Source organism: Musca domestica, unplaced genomic scaffold, assembly GCF_030504385.1.
Source record: "Musca domestica strain aabys unplaced genomic scaffold, Musca_domestica.polishedcontigs.V.1.1 1, whole genome shotgun sequence".
Taxonomy (NCBI): domain Eukaryota; kingdom Metazoa; phylum Arthropoda; class Insecta; order Diptera; family Muscidae; genus Musca; species Musca domestica.
Genome location: NW_026712114.1, coordinates 46,406,975 through 46,426,170, shown reverse-complemented (window position 1 = coordinate 46,426,170; position 19,196 = coordinate 46,406,975). Strand labels below are relative to the sequence as shown.

Sequence of the window (19,196 nt, the reverse complement as noted above, 5' to 3'; positions counted from 1 at the left end):
TTATGTTGATGGCAATAAGAACATCAGAAAACGATGCAATGGGAAGAGGTAAAATGGGGACTAAGACCGCCACAGCCAAATTTGTAAAAACTACAACTTAAAATACAACTAAGGAGGAAGATATTTATTGAGACATTAGTTATGCTTTTGAAAGTCAAAAAATTTAGATTTGCTTGGAAATCCTTCAAGATTTCTAAAGTTGAAAAATAAGTTTGTATCTTTGGGATGAGCATTTTGGTAGGGAGAGATGTCCTATGGTAGATACTCGTACTAATATTGGGAAACTAAGAACACATCTAAAATTCTGCATTAGTGCTATTTTTTTTAATTGTAAGGCCAATCTAAAAATTACTTTAGATCAGAGGTTATTGCAACGAAGTCATCTACACGACAATTACTAGCTCTTCTAAAAACACTCAATCTTCGCCACCTTAAATAGTTCAAGGTGGTAGTAAATCATGACGCTCTTCAATAAATAATGTTTCTAGAACGCCTATAATCAACCCTTTTTATCCGCCAATAAAGGCTACCAAGTATCAAATATCCTAATTTTCTATAAGTACTTCCACCAGGTCGTCTGTATATTTTCCTTCTGGGTCTTCTTCGGAGTCGTCTGAGTTATAATCTTCAGGTCGCATCTGCTATGAATAAGCATCCAGTTCGTCTGTGAACATTAAATCTTTGTCACATAAAAATAGTTCAGAGTGGTCATATTTTATGACCTTGAAGGAGTCCTGTATATTAGATCAAAATGTAGACTTTATAGATGATCAGAATGGGATCTACATAGAAGATGAGGATGAACCTATTAGGTGAGACTTGGAGATTATGATTCCGACGAGTTGGAAGGAGTATTTATAAAGGACCTGGATTGATAGTCAGTATAGATAGCTGAAGGTGGTCCTTATGGACAATAAAAATTGACGTTTACACGATGGAAGGCACTATGAACAACCTGCAATCTTTATGGTACATCGTTAATTAAATTTTGTAATCAACCACGAATACATTTACATACATGATGTGGGTGGAGTCTTTATGTGCGACCTAGAGATTGTGACACAGACGATGTGGAAATACTCTTTATAGACGACCTGGAACGAGCCTGTTAAACAACCTGACAGGAATTCTTTTAGATTTCCCAGAAGATACTCAAAGTGAAAGACGACCATTAGGCTGTATATGACTAAAATTCCAGGACTACGTTCAATACATCCAGGTGTAATTAAACACTCCATATTAATCATATTTGAAAACAGTAAAGAAATGTCAAAAAGTCGGGTGGAGCCGACTATGCACCCTGCACCACAATGCATTTTTAGTAGACCTACCTGTAACAAATAAACTTGTACATTGGGATTTTTTTGAAGCAGTTCGTTGATATGATATTTTTTTAAATATATGGGAGCTATATCCAAATCTGAACCGATCTCTATGAAATATAGCAGACATATGTCTATAGAATATATAAGAGCTGGCACAAAATATCGTGATTGTGGACTGAAATTTAAGGGTGTGAGGGGCATAAATACTAAATCAGATGAAACATATTTATTTATGGGACCTATATCTTTAACGATTTTTTTTTAACGAATTTTGGTAAAATTTCACGATGAATTCGATATTACCATTAAACTCGAATGAAGATATATGGGAGCCATATCGAAATCTCAACCGGTCTCTAAAAAAATTAGCAAAGATATGTATACTGTCTCAGATAGGTGGCACCAAATATCATTGTTTCGGAGGGCACTCAAATACAAATTCGGATGAAACATATACACTATCATCCATGCTGAATTCGGTCGTATGTGACAAAACTTATTTAATTTGAGCTGATATTTATAATTTGGTGCAAAATAAACATAGAATCAAAGAAAAAGATATATGGGGGAGCTATCTTAAAATCTGAACCTATATTTGAGCGATATTTGATATCTTCTATCGAATTTCGTTGTTAATAAGAGAGAATAATAAGGCTGTGGGGCATTGAAATAACAAATCGGGTAAACAATATGCGTGGGAGCTATAGCTATATCTTTCAGGATTTTCACACATTTTATCATGTGGCGAATTTCATCGTATTTGGACTAACATTACACATTTGGTGCACAGTTAATGAGAGATCAGAAGAAAAGCTATGTCCAAATGCCGATTGTCACCGATGTTACAAACAAATTCACAATGGCATAATACAATGACCAAAATGTTGTGTAGAGTATGTTGTGTTGAAAATCGTATAAAGCGATTACTTCTCGGAACACCTCCTGGTCACCTATATACACCGACGCCAGTTCGGTTACAAAGACCATACTCCATCCTCCTCATCTATAAATACTGAAACCGCGTCATCTGTTAAACCAGTAAAGAAAGTCTTTAAGTCGGGCGGAGCCAACTTTATGTTACCCTACACCACTTTGCTAATTTAGTAGAGCTCCACATAACAATTAAACGTTTTAATGGGAGAATACAATCATACACGCCATGATTATAATTATAATTTAAAGTTCAAAGGACAAAATATGCCGGAGCATTTGCATCTTTTAAATTCGGACTTGTGTTGCCCATTTGGTGCACAATTAATTTGAAATCGGATAAAAAATATGTATGGGAGCTATATCCAAATCAGAACCGATCTCGATAAAATTTGGCAAAGATATTTCTGAGCTGTATTTGATATATTTCCCTGAATATCGGAGTGCATATAACGGCTGTGGGTAACAAATATAACAAATTGGATGAACAGTATATATGGGAGCTATAGCTATATCTGAACCGATCTTAACCAAATTTGACATACTAGCTTCTAGACTCAATTCGGTCGTAAGTGCCAAATTTCATCCCATTTGGGCAAATATTAGACGTTTGGTGCACAATAATAGGTAAATCGGACGAAGTTTTATATGGGAGCTATATCTAAATCTGGAAAATTGAAAATTTAGCAAATGTATTTCTGAGCTGAATTTGATATATTTTCCCAAATATTGTTGTTACAGAGTGCATATTACGGCTGCGGAGAACAAAAATAACAAATCGGATGAACAATATATATGGGAGCTATAGCTATATCTGAACCGATCTTTACAAAATTTGACATACTAGTTAGTATAGATTGACAAAAAGGCTGTCTGCTACTTTCTTTCACAGCTCTTCTTAAAACCTCACTCCCTGCGGGTCTGCAAGTACTCCCTTGCAACTTTTCATTTACATCACTTCTATAACAACCTTACATCTTGTCCATCAATAATCTCTCTTTCAACTTTTCATTTACATCACTTCTATAACAACCTTCAATAATATCTTTTCATCTCGTCTATAAAGACTCAGTTCACATCTCCTCTATAAAGACAACCTTCGCCCTTTCGTCTATAAATAATTATCTTCGGTTTTCTACTAATACTTCTTTCCGGTCGTCTATATAAATTCCGGTCCCTCTTAAAAGTACTTCCTTTTGCAACCCCCCCCCCCCCCCCCCACATAATTAACAAGACAATTAAATTGTCCACAACAAATTCCCGGCGAAAAATAATTTATTTACAACGGAACTCTCTCCTCTCCGTTCCTTTGTTTTGGTAACTACACAAAGCTATTAAGTAATTATCTAGTTAGAAATGTTCGCGCATACATACACCATATATATATATATATATATATATATATATATATATATATATATATATATATATATATGTATATAAATATACGAGTCCGCACAACAAATCACCAATAACAACAAATTAACACATTAACACACATTAAATACATTTTCTGAATTTTTAAGTATATATTAACACATTTTGTGCATGTGTGAGTGTTTGTGTATGTCTGTGTGTGGGTGTGTGCTACTATTTGTATTATTATTAAATCTGTCTCCCGAGGAAATCGTTGTCCTCGTATCACAACTAAATCCCTTGTGGCCTTTTAATACAATGGATATTTATACAAATTGATATGTAAACAAAGCAAATGAACTAATAAAATGTATATTTACTTTCCCAATTTAATTATAGATACATATATGTATGTATGTATGTGCCATGGTGTTTACTGTTCCCCTTGCATGCAGTAATTGGGTGGGTTGAAAGGGGGGTTGCTTACTTAAATGGTAAATAGACTGCCTGAAACAGAGGAATATGTAGATATGGAAATTCACCTCGATTGGAATGTAGAGTGGAGGCGTGTTGTTGTAAAGCAAAATTTTCAACGCCATGCATGAAGGACATGCAAACACTCTTGAAATTGTTGTAATGTTTGCATTAGAGAAATGTTGGAAAGTACTCAAAGATTATTAATTTTAATAATGGAAATATTTGGAATATTATGAGAGGGTGATTTCGGCGAATAAATTCCAATAACAGGGGCGTAGTCTCGGTCCTAGTTACAGATTTTTGGGTGTAGTAGTGCTGGAATTTAAACATATTATCATATAGAGCTTCTGTTTTCCATACAACTTAATATCCAAATAAATAAGCCTACTGCTTTTTAGAAAAAAAATACTCTTTTATACCAACCACTCCTCGAAATACTCATGTCAGACCCAACAAAATATATATATTCTTGATCAGCATAAAATTCTAAGACGATTTAGCCATGTCCGTCTGTCTGTCTGTCTGTGTGTCTGTCTGTCCGCCTGTCTGTCTCTCTGTCTGTCTGTTGTAATCACGCTATCTTTCGAACAAATTGAGATAGAAGGCTAAAATTTTGCACATATGTATATTTTGCCAGTAGGCAGGTTAAGTTCGTAAATGGGCCATGTAGGTCCAAGTTATCATATAGCTCCCATATAACGGTACCTTCCGATATTCGGTATTTTGATGATTTTAGCGACATTATTCACCGGAATCAAATTTGGCATTTGAAGTTCGTAATGGATACTACAGTCTAAGACAGAAAATAATCTGTGTAGGTCCACGTCTTCGTATAGCCCCTATATAACGGTACCCCCCGATATTCGGTATTTTTGATGATTTTAGCGACATTATTTAACGGAATCGTTCGACCATGTAGGTCCACGTCTTCTTATAGCCTCCATATACCATACCCCCCGATATTCGGTATTTTTATGATTTTAGCGACATTATTTACCGGAATCGTTTCAAAGTTGGCATTTGAAGTTCGTAATAGATGCTGCAGCATAAAACAGAAAATGGGCCATGTAGTTCCACGTCTTCGTATAGCCCCCATATACCGTACCCCCCGATATTCGGTGTTTTGATGATTTTAGCTACATTATAAACAGATTTTTCTTCAAGTTTCGCATTTAAATATTGTAATAACTTATGACAAAAGTTGCCTATGCAGGTCCACGTCGTCGTATAGGCATTCGGTGTTTTTAAGATTTTAATAGAATTTTTAACGGATTTTATTTTTATTTTTTTTTTTTTTTTGGGAAATTGTCAAATTTGTACTAAATGGTGGAGGGTATTTAAAGGTAGATCTTACAGCTTTTTTACTTGTTTCTTCTAAAAATATTCGCCACGGGTAAATTACTCCCTCTATTTCAGTGATCTGTCCCCATCTGAAAGGACTCCAACATATGCTTTTCTACTATTGCAAAATCTCAGAACTTTTATTGAAAGACTACCACATCTCCACATGTCAAGCCCTCTTTTAACCCCCACCGATTTGTGTACAAAATATGTATGCAATTTATGGTTTCCAATCAATTATTCAGCACATTACCCACAAAACTAGAAACCTAATTAATATTCCATAAAATCTCAAATTTATTACACTCTTCAATTCTAGCACTAAAATTGCTTTTGTACTTATGTCACTCACTGTAATCTGCTGATTGACACCCCAACAGTTTTGTTGGTTTAATGGCAGAGGTCTAATAAAATTGTTTGTTTATATTCTGATTGAATAAATAATGTTCATATTATATACTTGCACACAAACATACATATGGACATAAGTACATGGAGTACATTTCTTCCACCCACACGCGGACACATAACTCACACAACTACACACTCGAGCACCATAAAATTCACATGTCCATCTGTTCGAGGCCCACAGGACGAGTAATAAAATTTACTATCACGCGATTTGCATGCTCTGGCAATTAAATCTCGGCACACTCTCAACAACGTTTCTATCAGGACCATTGACATGCATGCATTCAGTACTTTGGTATGTCGACCGACACATAAAGACATACGCATACATACCACCTCGTATGTCTGATAGTGTGGGTGAATGAGTGTGAATGCGTTTGATTGTGATTATGTTTGTGTAAATGTACACTTAAATAAATTCGCCTTTACCACAAGACTCGTATAGACACTTGAAAAAAGCTCAAGTGTTCTTTAAACACACCCACTTCGATGAGCAGCCGCAGCATTTATGAGATGGGGAGTCGATGGGTCGCTACAAAAAAAAAAAAAAAAAAAAAAAACTACATACGTCTGTACATGCATGGCTTGGTTAGAATTTCTGGCCTGGCACATAAAGAAATTACTGCCTACAGAGAATGAACTATTAAATGGCACTTAAATAAATGCATAAAACCGTGTGTGTATTAGTGCGTGTGTGTGGTCCTACTATACACATAACAAATATATTTTGTAAAGAGATCAAATAAAATGATTGCTTAGAGGAATAAATTATTTGTTGACAGATATTTTTTTCAATATTAAATTAGCTGCAGTAATTTTTAATTTCAAAAATACATATTTTTTTCTCAAATATGTGTTTTACGTGTTTTTACTGCAATACAATTAAAAATAAAACATTTGCCAAAAATATTTCATAAAAAATAAATAAAAAAAATAAGTATTGAGTATCATATTATGTAATGATAGATAGATTTTTCACATAAAGAACGATTACACTGCAAGTATAAAACCCACTATTAAAAAACCATCCTTATAAATTTTTCAATGACATTCTTCTGAGGCCCTCCTAACCTAACATATTTCGAGGCAACCATCTAGTCATCCATGAAAACTTTCTTTAAGTCGCCTATAAAGAATTGCAGATATTTTCTTTGGACAGGAGCTTATACTCTTCTGTATATATGTCACATCGTTTTTCTTCCAACTACAGTTTGGAAGATCTTCAAACAATCCACGTTGGTAGTCTACTTTCTGTAAATTTCCCCTTGAGTTGTTTTACACTTACCACTTTAGATCAGGTTTCCTTTAAATTGCTGTTATCGGTCTATACACATAAGCAGAGTACGAACCATTTCCGAAAATTCGATATTTTAACCATTTTTCGCACATTTAAAATAGAAAAGTTATTGCTCTCCGAAATGTTTATGTACGCTCCTGTTTTGGTCTACACATGAGCTTCACGATGGCAAAATTTTTTCAAATATTTCCATTCTCGTCCTTTCCTTTTTTTCCACCACCTAAAAGGAATTCTTTGTTTATCCTGCATCACAGTTTTATAGACATTCACTGTCAGCTTTTCTATAACAATACACAGTTTGATCGTTTATACTTGCCAGTGCGAGTTCTTTGGTCTAAAATATAAGCCTTTGTTTGAATGTTGGATTAGGAGTAGAAATTCTCGAAATACAGTTAGAGTAAAATCGGGTAGTATTGCTACCGTTCGAATTCGAGTAGAGAGTGAAACTCACTCACAGCATTTCGGAAGTATGATCGAAAAACACTCCCTGTTTAGCTTGTCTATAAAGAAATCAGTCAAATAAAAATCAATGCCTCTAATAGGATGTAAATATTCCATTCCGCACATCTATAAAGACTCCATTCCCCTCGTCTAAAATACTGTTCCACTCCTTTATAAAAATCGATAATTATCTAGTAAAAAAACTCCCATAGGTCTCTTCTACAGCTCTTGTATAAAGACTGTATATAGATCGTTTATTACATACTATCAGAAGCTGGTCTATGAAAGATTCCAAATAGATCGTCTAAAGAAGACTCCCAATAGCTCGTCGTCTATGGAAGACTTTCTACAGTTCGTCTTCTATGAAGGAGAGTCCTGAGCGTTGTCCATTGAAAATCTTTCCGCAGTTCATAGTCAATAAAAACTCTCCTGCAGTACGTGTATGAAAGACTCCCCTCACCTGTATACATTGGCATCTGTATTATTTTGAGACTTGATTTCTTTCTCTTGGAAAAAAATAGTCTTGATCCTGTAATCTATAGAAATAATCAAGTTTTAGAATAACTTTAGATTTGTTCGAATTGGTCACCTTTGGCACTAAATATGACCTTCAAACGGCAACGCCCGAATGTTGCTCTGCTGTATTTTGTCCCATTCCCGTCGAAGCGCTTACTTGAGGTGATCGACCCTTTGGTATTTTTAGTGCCAATCACGGTCGATAATTACGAGCGATCATAATGGCCGGCGCTTGAGTTCTAGTGGCCAATCGAAGGTGCACATTTTCAGCTGACCTCTTTGGCAAGTAAGTACGATCATTTTGTTGGTTTACAAACTGCTGGACAACCAATGTTTTTCTCATCGGAGAAAACCAAATTCGGCAGTTCACCACCACAAGCGAAGCAACTCTTTAGCTCTTTTGAGTCTACTTTCTTTCTGTTGCGGGTTTACCCCGAGCTCATTTACCGAATGGAATATTGCGATATGTTCAGCCCAAGAGCCATTTTTCGGCCACTGTGACACGGGTTTCGACCAAGTCGCTTCTTTACTTTTCGAACCATTTCTTATTGCTTAGCGTGTAACTACTATTTGTATTAGAAAATGTCTTTGTGTTCTATATAAACTCTTTTCACCTCCAAAATAAACTACATATTTTATTTCTCCTCTCTATGTCCCCTTTCCATCTGCCACAATTTACCAAACCCATTATACTTTGCCAATATGTTCCACTTTTTTCCAGTTGCAGCAAATGGCAAAAAAATATAGGTCACATATCGGGCAGCACACAGAAAAGCAAAAAAAAAAAAAAAAATAGCCATTAGCTGACAAATGTCACTAATTTTCACACATGCCAATAAATTTCTCTTGAAATGGCATTAAAACCAGGCTAACGTAAAGAATCTCAACCATGAAAGTAAAAATAACAAAAAATCAAATTTCTGGAATGCACGCGAAGTTTGTGCAGAAAATATGAGCGACTACCTTTAGGTGTTTTTTATGTTTTTTTTTTTTTTAATAGTAAAGTCCTATTTTTTATCTTTGTCAGTGCAAGCGAGGTCGAGAGTTTTTATCTATTTTTTTATAATTTGTTTTTTGTTCAAAGACAGAAACTAACGCTTGTTCTTGTCGACTGGAGGCAAATGCTGGCAAAAACGGGTAATAAATTTAATGCTTATTTTTACTTTTTTTTGTATTGTGGACTAAAGGCTAACAAAAGGACATGTAAAACTAACGTCTTTTATGCTTAGGGAATGCCTTGAAAATTGATAGTCCCCCCTTTTGGATCTATTCAATTCGTTGTAAAAATTAACCCACCATTTTCTGCTTCGGTGGCCTGGCCCAATGATGACGTTCTACAAAATATGTAGGAACAAACAACTTAGTCAGTCGTTTCGTTTTGCGGAACTTTTTGCTCGGTAGTCCTGCATTTATTTTGTGGGTTTTTTTTGGTTGCCTTACTGCATTTTTGCAAAGTTTTTGCTGTTAAGCTGCCCCATACAAAAGTTTAACAGTGTAACATACTTTAGAGCCTCAACCGTCTCCCCCCATCTGCCGAACGGCCTGCCTGACAGTCTAGCCTTACGTCTGTTGGTTTGCCAATATGTCTACCGGCTCGTTGTTGTTTGTGCGTCCGTATGGGTGAATATTTACTTGCGGTTGTGGTTATTTTAAATGCTAGCCGTTTGTTTGAAAGGATTTTCATAATAAATTACACTGCACTCGAAGCTCAAATATTTCATTCTCAATCACCGACTTGGTAGAGGTGGTCGCCTGTCCCCGTTGTTGTTGCTGTTGTTGTTGTTTCCACAACGAAGAGTTTCTGAAAAAAAATAGCTATGCTCTGCTCAATATGAAATTCCTTTGGGAAGAATTTCTGTAGGCGATTGGAAGGAAGAGGAGTAAAGGAATTGCTGTTGAAAAACCAGGAGTGATCCATTTTGCTGGATTTATTTTTTTATTTTTTCAACATTGAAGGAAACGGAAATGAATGCATGTTGCTTATATGCTTGCAATTGTTTTTTTTTTCTTCGTCTTACGTGTTTCTTTAAGTTTCTACATATTGTGGATGTGTCTCCTCCTATCTCTTGTAACTGTCCGTTGTGTATTTAAACCTTGACTCTTAAGGTAACGATTTTCTATTTTCTGCGGTCTGGAAGTTATCTATTTTTTTTTGTGCATACCAATTTTCTAGGGCTCCAACCGCAGCCCTTTTCTCCTTCGTTATTTTTTGTCTTAAATAAATACATTTGTCTTCACTTCCATGGTGGTAAGTGGGTTGGCTGCCATATTCTGGCTACGTTTTATTCCACGGTCTTAGCTATCTACTTTTGCGATAACGTGTTCCTGTTAACAGGAAATCAATAGTTTTCCACCCCAAATTTATTTCAAAGAGTGGTATACCATTCATCCGTTCAAATTGAAGTGTGAAAATAAATTTAATTTAAATTACTTTCAACGGAGGATGTGGTTGGTTGGAAAACAAATCGTTCACGAAACCTGTGAGGTTTTGAAATGGAGGAATATTGGGACTCTTTAAGAATATTTAAAGGTTTATTTATAAATGGATTGTATATACCTTTTACTGTAATGCAATACCTATACCAAAAGCTCTATTAATTACCGCCAAATAGAAAATCCTGTCTCAAATCTCTGTCAGACTGGCCAAAAATCAGAGCTCGATATCTTCGATTGTTCTCGCGAGTGAAAAATACATGCTTGAAATAGAGTAAGAGCTTAATCTTTGCTGATTTGAGTGTATTAGCAAACATGTTTTGATTTGCTTCTTTAAAATTGGTTTTCTGTTTTTGTTCGGTTTACAGCTTTGAATATTTAATCATGGCTTGGTATGGCCCAAAAGAGATGTCGGCAAGAGTGGATTCAGCTCGATTTCGAGAGAATTTTATTCCCACTCGTGCACGAGCAAAGAATTCTCACTCTTATTCAAGTGATATAGAAAAACAAAGTATGCTCTATTTTTTCACTCGCAGTTTACCTCTTTATTCGAATTCGAGGGAGCATTTGGAGCAGTGTTCCGCTAAAATTTGAGCATGTTTGCATATTTAATTACGATACGAGAAAAACTGAAGCAGTATTCGGGAAGATTTTGAACAAATTGTACTCCCACTCAAAAATGATCAAAATATACACGCTCTAATTCGAGTGGCATAGAATATATTTAAAATAGAGTATGTTCGAAATAATATTCATTTTTATTTGCAGGTGTAGTCCGCTCGCGTTTAAATGAGTCTCAGTCGTATACTACTCTCCTACACGGATTCTATTGTGTTCCTTTACAAGGACTCTTCTGCTCATCAATGAGGAATTGGTAAAGGCCCTCTGGTGAATGCTTATGAAGACTTATCTTATCTCTTCTTAATAAATTTATTTTAAGCTAATCTAAAATACTGCCTCTCTGCTTATCCATATAGTCCCTTTCAATATTTGTATTGAGACTAGCTTCAGCTGGTTTATGGGTCTAATAAAAGCATCTTTCAGTACTACCATAAACTGACTCTCTCGTTTTACCGAAAATACTCCCTGGTACATATCCCTATCAGCACCCCTCATATAAACCAACTGCTGGTTTCTTTATAATAGTCCTAATAAGTTCGCCTTTATGAAGTCTCTGTCAGTTCGATTATCTATTGCTTCTCTCTTTCTCTCTCTACTCTCTACCAATGAGAAACTCCTTGCAGCTTGTCTAAAAAAACTATTTACAACTCTATCTATAAAACCTACCTACTGCTCGTCTATAAGGATTACTAGTAATTTCGTATACTAAAACTCTATACAGAATCCCTATCAGGGCTACATATCGGCCTGCCTTTAAATACTATCCATTTTTAAACCCACTTTAGTTCTATTGGAATTTGGCTTTGGCCTATAAAGATTAATTTTCAGCCCATACATTGAGGTTCCCTCCTTTTTGCATACAGAAGCTTCTCTTCATGAGTTTCTTAAATTTTTTAAATCATAACTCTGTTTATAAAACAAATCCTCCAAATCCCTCTTCCCCTTCGTTATCTAGCTAAAAAAACTTCAAAGTCAAATATTCCAGTCAAACATTTCACTGTCTATCCTTTTGTTTAATAATGCTCTTCTTATATTCCTATAAATCCTTGTCATTTCGGTAATTTATTTTAAAATGTCAATAACAATCCTTTCGGCTACACCTTAAATGCGACATTAGGAAAGCCAAAATGTCTTTGTTTGGCACTCGTGTTAAATTAATAATGCCACACAAACAAAACCCAGTTCCTGCTTAGAATATAATAACACAATCCTAAAGTTAGCTAGAAAATTATAAATATATCCCATAAATTAATTAAAAAATCCCTCTATAAATAGACTACACAGACTTCAAGGAGGAAACGGAACAATATAGGGTCAAGAACACCCACACAACACCTGAACAAATACAAAGACATATTTAAGAATTTACACCGGTGCGGTGAACTGTGCCTGGCCTATGAGACAAAGGACGAGTGTATGAAGAATAAGAGAAGAGAGAAAGAATGAAATTCAAAAATCTCTGTCAAATCTTGTTTACCGCCAGCACCTTTAGACTTCCGTTGTTTTTAGGTTTATGGCCAACGGGAATAACGTGTAAAAATTTAAAATCTTCTTAAATGTGAAAATTGTTGAGGTGTACCACCCACTCACCCAAACTCTTAGACACACATAAAGAATGAAGGCGGGGACGAGTTTAAGCCTAAGCATTTAGCATTTTTTTCACTCTGCTTTTTACAAATACGCCAGGAAGTGCCATAAAATGTGGAAAAAAACCAAAACAAAAACAAAACTGTAAAAATTTCTAAAGTGTTGTTGCTCTGCCTCTTAGATTTTCTAGGTGAACGTTGATGATGGTGATGAGGGCTAAGACGTTGGTGACAGGAATACAGGGTCGTAACGCATGTATAAACAAGAGCAACAACATCGGCACCACTACCCGGTAAATGTAAATAAAGTAAGTAATGGCCTCGGCTAAGGCTTTTCAAGAATTAGAGCGCATAAATGTGTAAATTAAATGCCAAGAAAAACAAAGCAAACCAACAACAGCAACATTATCAACAACAAAGAACTTTATACAACAAGCCAGGCAGCCCCCTATGCAAATATGGTGGAAAAAAATTAAAAAGCATTAACAATTCCAAAAAACACATCCTTAAGCATATGAGTGGATATATATATTAGATGTGGTCGCTAGGGAAGTGATGTGTGGGGAAATTTAAAATTTCAAGGAAAAAGGAAGGGAGAAGGGATTTTAAATGTGGTCGCTAGGGAAGTGATATGGGGGAAAATTTGAAATTTCAAGGGAAAAACAAGGGAGACAAAAAGAAAAGTTATATATTTTATAGCTAACTATGTAACAAAGGAACGAGATTGAAAGGATTCAAAATCTATCTTGAAAAATATCCCATGAGAATTTTTTGAAAGAATTTAAATCCAAAAAGAATTTTAAGAAACAGAATATAGTTAGATTTCCAACCAAGTTTGATAAAATCAGACACATGAACAAATGCGTAAAAAATACGCATTTAAATCAATGTTGGTAGTTCTACTAGTCCTTTAAAAATTATTAATTATATTATATTATATATTTAAAAAACTCCACAGTGCACTGTCATAGCCTTTGAATGAATATTTTTAATTTTTGATCACAATTTCTGTTATGCTGCTTTTTGATAAATTATTTTTTAAAAATCCACAATTATCTACATTGATAACTGCTATGCTTCTTGATAAGGTTTTCTTTCAAATCTGACGAGTCTTTAAAAATATTACGATTACAGCCTAACTGGTCTTTGAATTCTTTAAAACTCCAAAATTGTTCGTCTTAATAAATCTATTAGTTTTTCAAAATGTGCATTTAAACTCCACAACAAAACTCTGCTACTCTTTGGAAATATAAAAATGAAACATTATAATGGAAATTCCACATTTAGAACCCTGCGGAACTTTTAAAATTGTTCCTCAAAAAATCTACATTGATTGGTCTTCGAATCTTTGAAAAAATAATATTTAACAAGAAAAAAGGCAGCTAAGTTTAGCCGGGCCGAATTTTTATACCTTCCACCATTTGGAAGAAACATATAAAATTAAAAAAAAAAAAATATCCGTCAAAAAGTAAAGCTCAAATAAATATCTTTTTATGGAGGCTATAGGAAGACGTGATGCTGGATAAATAATTTTTTGTCCTAGGCTGTTGTACCGGCTCTGAACTTCAAATACGAAATTCGAGACCGCTCTGGTGTATAATGTATCTAATATCATCAAACTACCAAATAAAGGGAGGTACCGTTGTATGGGGGCTATACAAAGATGTGGACCTGCATAGACAATTTTCCGCCATCATAAATTTTACGTAATTCCGGTGAATGATGTTGCGAGAATTCTTGAAATACCGAATATCTCGGAATAGTGCTATATAAGTGATACACTAAAATGTAGACCTATTAGACAAATCTCTTCCAGGCAGTAAAGTACTCATCATAAAAATACTGAATATAGGGGGGGAGGTACTATTTTATGGGGGCTATACGATATGGTGGACCTATATACAAAATTCCCTTTTATATTGTTAAGTACTTACAGAGAACTTCTTGTAAAAAATTCCAGACACTACCATTGAAAAATGTAATTAAAATCATCAAAACACCGAATGCCGGAAGGTACAGTTATATGGGGGATATACGATATCGCGAACCTATATAGACTCCTTCGGGGGGTAAAGTACTCACAGAGAACTCCTTGTGTGGAATTTCAGTAAATTAAATTTAAAAATGTTGCTAAAATTGTCAAAATAACCAATATCGGGGGTACCGTTATATGGGGGCTATACGATATCGTGGACCCATATTGAAAATTCTCTTTCAGGTGGTAAAATACTCACAGAGGACTCCTTGTGTAGAATTTCAGACAATTCCATTGAAAAATGTGGCTAAAATTATCAAAATACCAAATGTCAGGAGGTACTGTTACATGGGGGACATTCCATATCGTGTACCGATATAGCCCATCTTCGAATTTAATCTGCCTCCCCACAAAAGACTGATCTGTGCAAAATTTTAGCTTCCTATCTTAATTCGTTTTGACTGTAGCGTGATTACAACAGACGGACGGACAGGGCTCATCGTCTTAGAATTTTACACTGATCAAGAATAAATATACTTTGTTGGGTCGAAAATTATTATTTCGATAAGTTACAAACGGAATGACGAAATTAATACACCCTCCACACTATGCATTGTGGAGGTTTTAAGACTCCAAGTTGCTAAGCCTGTTAGTCCTTGACAAAAATTCTTTAAAAAACCCACGTTGATGACTCCACTAATCCCTTAAAAAATATTCTTCCATGGGCAAAAAAATTAACAAAAATTCAACGAGTATAGCTTGGCTAGACCTTGAAATATTCCAAAATATAAATATAATATTATGAAGTACATACGAAATCTGAACTACACTCCCATTCGCCATACGTTTCATTCTAATAAACCCATTCTTGAACATTCATAATCCAACACTCTTACAAAACAAACACTTTAAAGTATGTATGAAAGTATGCAGATGTATGTAGTTTTCAACCACAAAGGAGCGGATGAAGGAAATCTTTACTACAACCACCACCACCTTCTACTAATTTTTCTTCTCCATCTTCAACACCCAGTGAAACAAGCAAACACAATGTGTCAAGCTTAAGTCACAATACTCAGATTTTTGTCGTTGGCCTTGCTGTATGAATTTGAATGTATTATTACTTGAGAATGTGTGGTGGTGGTACGTAGCCGACATTCGCTTTCTTTGGATCAACAAAATTTTGAACAATGCTGCTGCTGCTGCTTTCATGGACCACTTCATGAAAACCTTCTAAGGTAGTATCTAGATAAAGAGTGTGCGGTGGTAACCACCGCACTGTTACGAGCGAAAGCTTAAGATTTATGTTAATGTATATAGTTTAGGTTACTTTAATATGGCTCAATATTGCGAGGCCTACACCAAAACAACATGTAACAGGAAAAAAAAAATACCGAAAACAAATTACTCACATATGTACATATGTTTTGGGGTAAAGAAAAAAGTATTATTTACCTTAAAGGAGATACGAACACATGTACGTATATATGTGTGTATATGAAAACACCTACATCCCATCAATAGTTGTGTTAGTTAACTTGAACGTTACGGGGTTTCCTTTCATTGCCGCTAACAAATGAAGCCCCAATTCTCTTATCGCCAATTGAAACAATTATTTATAATTTACAATCATTATTTACTGCCAGTCTTTTTTCAGCTGTGGCTTTAGATGATTATAGATGTTTACTTCCCTTCCCCTTTCGCTCATTTACTTTAAGATTTATTAATTATCTGCAAGTACATTTCAATATCCACCATTATTTGCCAATCTTTCCCTGGGGCCAGGTGTTGAATGCTCAACATGGTTATAATCTTAATTATCTTAGTTTTGCTAAATGAAGTTAAAACTTCGTATTTAGCCTAAGCCAACAAGCTCCCCAAGGCAAATTAATGATGTCTTGCGCGAGCAAAAAAGAAACAAATATTTGACTGCTTAAATTTGTAAAATTTAATGACGTTTGAGGAACATTTTAGTTTTGAAAGAAATTTAGGGGAAAATATATATATTTTGTCGAAATATATGAATAAAATCACATATTTAAAAACGTTAACATAAATTTTTGGGGTTTATATTACAAAATTGGACCTACATATCTATAGATCAAAAGTTAGTAAAAAATTAGAGTTACATGAAGTTTGAAGAAAACTTCATTTCGAATTTTATGAGAGTAATGGTAAATCCTTTATGGGAGTGGTACAAAAAGAAATTAACCGACTTATCTTTATGCAAGATTTTTCATTATTATTATTATACCCTCCACCATAGTATGGATGGTATATTAGGTTTGTCATTCCGTTTGTAACACCTCGAAATATACATTTTAGACCCCACAAAGTATATATATTCTTGATCATCATAAAATTCTATGTCGATTTAGCGGTATCCGTCCGTCCGTCTCTCTGTCTGTGGAAATCACTCAAGCTTCCGAACGAAACGAAGTAGGTTGATAAAATTTTACTCAAATGTATATTATGTCTGCAGGACTTTTGGTATTGAAAATGGGCCATGTTGGTCCACGCTTTGATATACCCCCATACAACAGCACCTTCCGATATTCGGTATTTTGATGATTTTAGCAACATTATTTACCGGAATTGTTTCAAATTTGGTATTTAAAGTTCGGTATATGCGGTATTTTGATGAATTTACCTACGTTATTCACCGAATTTTATACCCTACACCACAAGGTGGTCAGGGTAATATGACTTTGTGCATTTGTTTGTAACAGGCAAAAGGAAACGAGATAGGCCCATAGTTCCTTTTGATGATCTGCATAGAATCACATTCTGAGTCGATTTATGCATGTCCGTCCCTCTGTCCGTCTGGCCACGTGTTTTTGTAAACGCATTTATTGCCCGATCCAGATGAAATTTTCCACAGATCATTTGTCGGGCCCAAGGACGAACCCTATTGAAATTGGAGATAATCGATCAAAATTTAGATATAGCTCCCATATTTATCTTCGTCCGATTTGCCTTTTATTGTGCACCAAACGTGTAATATCAGCCCGAATTGTATGGAATTTTGCATATACATCCAAATTAGGCTTGAAAATAAGTATGCCAAATTTGATCGAAATCGGTTCAGATATAACTATAGCTCCCATATATATTGTTCATCCGATTTGTTATTTTTGTCCTCCGCAGCCGTAGTATGCACTCTGAAACAACAATATTTGGGGAAATATATCAAATACAGCTCAGAAATACATTTGCCAAATTTTATCGAGATCGGTTCAGATTTGGATATAGCTCCCATATATAAATTCGTCCTATATAAATTCGTACCTTTTATTGTGCATCAAACGTCTAATATTTGTCTAAATGGGATGGAATTTGGCACTTACAACCGAATTGAGTCTAGAAGCTAGTATGTCAAATTTGCTGAAGATCGGTTCAGATATAGCTATAGCTTCCATATATATTGTTCATCCGATTTGTTATATTTCTTACCCACAACCGTAATATGCACTCCGTAACAACGATATTCAGGGAAATATATCAAATACAGCTCAAAAATATCTTTGCCAAATTTTATCGAGATCGGTTCAGATTTGGATATAGTTCCCATACATATTTTTATCCGATTTTAAATTATTTGTGCACCAAATGGGCAACACAAATCTGATTTTAAAAGATACAAATGCTTCGGCATATTTAGTCCTTTAAACTTTAAATTATAATTATAATCACAGCTTGTATGATTGAATTCTCCCATAAAAAACTTTTAATTTTTATGTGGAGTGCTACTAAATTAGCAGTATCATAAAGTCGGCCCCGCCCGACTTTAAGACTTTCTTTACTGTTTTTTTTTTTTTCAAGTTCCGCATTTAAATATTGTAATGGCTTACGACAAGTTTCATTTTTTTGAAAAGTGCCAAATTCAATCGAAATGGTGGAGGGTATTCAGAGTTCGGTCGGTCCGAAGCTTTTTTACTTATTATTTTTTTTTTTTTTTTTTTTTCAAATTATGCATTTCAGTATATTAACATTTCCGAATTACTTTACCACAAATCAATATCTGCTAGGGTGTGTGTTGTTACAGAGCTTGATTACTACCTATCTCTGCAGAAATTCAAATTCCAATTAAAATGTCATAAATATGACCAGTAAAAAAGTTTACTTCAGTTTTATATGGTTCAAAAAACTTTCGGGTGGCGTTTGTTTTTGCACTGCCACAATCATCAACGTTCTCGTCGTCGTCATCGTAATGATTGTTAACATCGGTAGCTGTTTAGTACTCGTGCTACGCCACCGCGTAAATGCAAAACTGGCATTTGAATGACATTATACAACAACAAAAAAGTTGAAATTATATGCAATAATTTTTATTGTGACATTTTTTGTTGTTGTTGTTATTGTTCACTTTTTATGTATTTCAATCGTTTTGCACAGTACTGCTTCTTTGGCTTAGCTTTCGACTAAATAAACAATCGTAAACCACTTAAACCACAATGAAAATGGCAGAGCAGGAACAAAATGAAAAA

General features: G+C 34.8%; 1 protein-coding gene across 1 annotated transcript in view; it reads right to left on the bottom strand.

The window, feature by feature from the left end:
* Nucleotides 1–19,196, bottom strand: part of LOC101898483 (uncharacterized) — a 362,514-nt gene that overhangs the window by 253,549 nt on the left and 89,769 nt on the right. The gene's annotated exons all lie outside the window — the stretch shown is intronic.